At 29.3% G+C, this 4,342-nt stretch overlaps 1 pseudogene; it reads left to right on the top strand.

The window, feature by feature from the left end:
* The first annotated feature begins 1,249 nt into the window (after positions 1 to 1,249).
* Positions 1,250 to 1,801, top strand: LOC145822092 (7-deoxyloganetin glucosyltransferase pseudogene; annotated as a pseudogene).
* The last annotated feature ends 2,541 nt before the right edge of the window (positions 1,802 to 4,342 follow it).

Here is a 4,342-nt window from a genome sequence, read left to right on the forward strand (position 1 = left end):
ACGTCTTTACTAAACCTCTCTCTGTCTCCAGATTTTTGTATCTCAAAGACAAGCTTATGGGGTTCACTCACCGTATTAGCTTGAAGGAGAATGTTGAGGATATTCCATCAAAGCCATCAAAGCCCAAGCATAGCTCACAGCTTAGCTCATGTTCTAGTTCAGTGATGAAGCCGAGATGCAGCTCAGTCTATGTGACTGCATCAGTTTAAACATATATCAGTTAGATAGTTTGAACAAATATCAGTTAGATAGTTTGTTAAAAAGTTACAAGTAATTAGCACATGTAGTTTAGATACATATCTGTTGTATAGGTATAGGTATAGCTATAGCTATATATATAAGGATAGCTCGTACATTCAGGTCATGTTTGATTCACAAGACTAATAGTGAAGTATTAATGATCCTATTAAATTAGTGTAGTATTCACTATCTAATTGGATTAATATCCATTGGATTAATAATCTCACCCTACCCCATTACTAATAATCCTACAAATTTGTTAGATTAATTATCCATTAGATTAATAATCCTAAACCAAAATATTAAAACAAATATAAGATAATTGGACCCACGGATTAATAATCTCAATCACATGCTCTAATCCATCCAATCAAGCATGCCCTCAATATCTGAAATAAGAGATTCATCTTTTCATCAAATTGACATGGATGCGAGGTGATGATGAGCAGTGGTAGTGCTTTGCGTTGAGAAGAAAAGAAGAGCAGGCTGGCATTTGAAGGACAAAATTGGCATTTACAAGTCTTGTTTTGGATGTTGTTAACAATTTCTATGTAATCAATTAACAGTTGATTAACAGTAGGATTAAGGTGTTATGTAAATTTCCAAAGTGAAGGTAGTCTCATTTCACAAAATAAGAGGGTGTCAGTGCTATTTCAAAGATATAGAAGGCTATAAGTGTAATATACCTTATATTTAAATATAAATCCTGACTAGGAAACATTTGGAGAGAATACTATAGATCTCAAATTTTTTAACAAATAAATGATTAAATATGTCATTTATTTTGTAGAAAATTTGGTATTCTTACCCCTACCTAACATTTTGAGTTCCTAACACGTGCCTTGTTTTTGTTGCCCATGTGGGTGAGACATTATTGGTCTTCACTGGTTTGTGTGTTTTTTTTTTTAACAGATCACTGGTTTGTTTGTGTTTCGCATTTTCTTCTATATAAGCTCTGCAAAGTAGCTCTTTTCAATGTGTTAAAAGATTAATCATGCCAACAAGAGACATGAGTTCTACTAAGGCACAGCAACAAACACACAACCCATGTCCTCCTTATGCGGTGTGCATACCATACCCAGCACAAGGCCACATCAACCCACTGCTGAAACTAGCAAAGCTCCTCCACCACAAGGGCTTCCACATCACCTTCATCAACACCGAAATCAACCACCGCCGCCTCCACAAATCCCAGGAACCCCACTCCCTCTCCGGCACCTCCTCCTTCCGCTTTGAAACCATTCCCGACGGCCTCCCTCCCCCAGAGGCCAACGCCACGCAGGACATCCCGGCACTCAGTCACTCCATTTTGCACAACTTTATAGATCCCTTCAGAATCTTACTCGCCAAGCTCAACCACGACGCTGCTGCTTCATCGGACGCACCTCCGGTGACATGCATAGTTTCAGATGGGGCAATGAGCTTTACTCAGAAAGTGGCTGAAGAAGTGGGCATACCTGCTGTTTTGTTCTTCCCCACCAGTGCTACTGCCTTAATGGGCCTTGTGGCTTATCCCCAACTCATAAAGAAGGGTCTTGCACCACTCAAAGGTGCGTACTGAAATTATCGATATAAATTATCGATACATTAATTATTTTATAAAATTTTAATATAGAATGGTGTGTCTTGATATTGACCTTTTATTTTAAAATTAAATGTCTATGAAAATAAGAGCAATACTGTAACACTATTCAAATTAAAAATTAAACTCACTTTTTAAATTGTGTAACGTTATAGTATATTAAAATATTTAAAGCAAAAAGTTCTCTTATATCATATTTAATAATTCATTAATTATTTTATTTATACATCATTTGATCTAGAAAATTGATCAACAAATTCGACTTATATATGTTTTTTATACTAAAAAATACAAAAAGTTTAACATGTTAAAATACAAGCTGGTTGGACTTAAAAAAATGAATCCAATTTTTGCGTTTCAGGCTTATCTCTTATTGGGTATTTTAATGTAATTTAATCAAGTAGCTACCGATATCCGATTAATATGATTTTTTACAAGAATAAAGTACTAGACGAGTCCTACACATTAAACGAATCAGATCATTAATGTAGAGTTGGTGGTGAGCTCACAAAAGCCCAACAATACACTCCAGTCTGATTTAGACTGCAAAGAAGCCTTCCCCTATCTATTGATACATCTATTCCTAGATTTATTGTTAAAATAGTGTTTGTTTATAAAACTATCATTAACACATTTTTTGTGATATTTTTTTGTATAATGTTTGTGTACTAGTAGAGGATTTTTGGGGGGAAAATTACCACACAATGGTATTTCCAAAAAAATATATTACAATTTCATGGTAAAAATTATAATTTTAATAATTAATATTTATAAAATTTACCATTTATTTATAATTGTTTTTTTAATTTACACTGAATTGAAAGTTTGTCATTTTTTTTTTTGTAACTCCGTTTTTTAGAATAAATTATACCAACTCTCTTAAAATTTCAAAAATATATTAATTTTTAATATTGTAATTACATTAACTTTCCATATATTTTATGTTTCCTTATTCTTAACAGTTTCATTTTTTCTTTTGTTTTTTTGTTTTTGTTTTGATTTGGTTAATCAACAGCTAAGAATTTCAATGTAAAACTATAACATCATCAAATTTTATTTTAAAATGTCAATATCTATCTTTAATTGAACTAACTTCCGAGTTCTCCCAGCCCACCTTAATCTCCAGGTACACCTACACGACCACCACCAGAAAATAAAAAATCAATGTAAAAAAAAAAAAAATTTATTAAAAATGTAATAACATTTTTTAAAAAAATTTGATTTAAATATGTGATTATCAAAATCCATTAAATCATATTTTTGTACATAACAATTATCAAAAAGACTAAAAATTAAACAATTTAAACTAATGAAATGGATTTGAGGTGGACCCATTATGGGACCCTCCAATCCAATTGGTGGGCTAGAGATTTTATTCATTATTTTATGTGGCATAATTACAGTGGTTAAATTTATTTTACACTTGTGGTTTGGAGGCTAAACCATTTTAGAAAGTTCTGATGTAATTTTGGATTAAAGTATTACTATTAATTTTTTCATCTAAACTAATGGAAGGTGCATCATACATACTAATTTTTAAAGTAGATTTGTTGTTCCAAAAAAAAAAAAAAAAAATGAAATTAATACAACAAAAATATGATTTCACCCACATTTTTTCCAAACTTAAAATTAGATTATTATGTTAATTAAAATAAAACAAAACAAAATATAATTAATGATTGATCTAAAATACAAAACATAATTAAGAATTGATTTAAAATATGATTAAATTAAATTTAAAAATAATTAAAAATTAAAAATTGATCTAAAATATCTTTAAATTAAAATTAGATTAACATGTTAGGAATTACAATAAATAACTAAAAATTTAGGATTAATTATGAAAATACAATTAAATTAAAATTAATTTTAAAATATAGGAATTAAAATAAATAATTAAGCATTTAAGATCAATTGTGACATAAAATTTAATTCAATTAAAGTTAGAATAAAAAGTTAAGAATTACAAGAAATAATTAAAATTTGTAATTAATTGTGATTTAATTGAATTAATATTGGATGTTGTAAATTATGTATTTGAAAGATGAGGGAGAAATAAAATAACAAATATATATGTAAGATTTGAGTTTATTACAATCATTTCATATCTATAGTTAATGGCTTTAACAGTTGCATTTTTGTTCAAGATCACATGGAGGTTTCGGACTATATTTAAACCAAATGGGGGTAAAGTGATTTGACTTCAAACCACAAAGAAGAAAAATGAATTTAATTCTAAATATTTTCATTCCTTTATTAAAAAAAAAAATGTAGGGTACAATTCATTTTACTTCTTTATAGTTTGAAGTAAAAGCATTTTACCCCTTACGATTTACTATAGTCGAAATTTTTTTATGTGGTTTTAAACCAAAGTGAAACTATTAACACTGTTAACTATAGATGCAAAATGACTATAATATCCTCAAATCATATTCTCTCTCTCTCTCTCTCTCTCTCTCTCTCATATACACATAATTTATAATATATATCTAACACTAATTCAATTAAATCACAATCATT

The sequence above is a fragment of the Camellia sinensis genome, chromosome 3 (genome assembly GCF_055761805.1).
Source record: "Camellia sinensis isolate YWXY chromosome 3, ASM5576180v1, whole genome shotgun sequence".
NCBI lineage: Eukaryota > Viridiplantae > Streptophyta > Magnoliopsida > Ericales > Theaceae > Camellia > Camellia sinensis.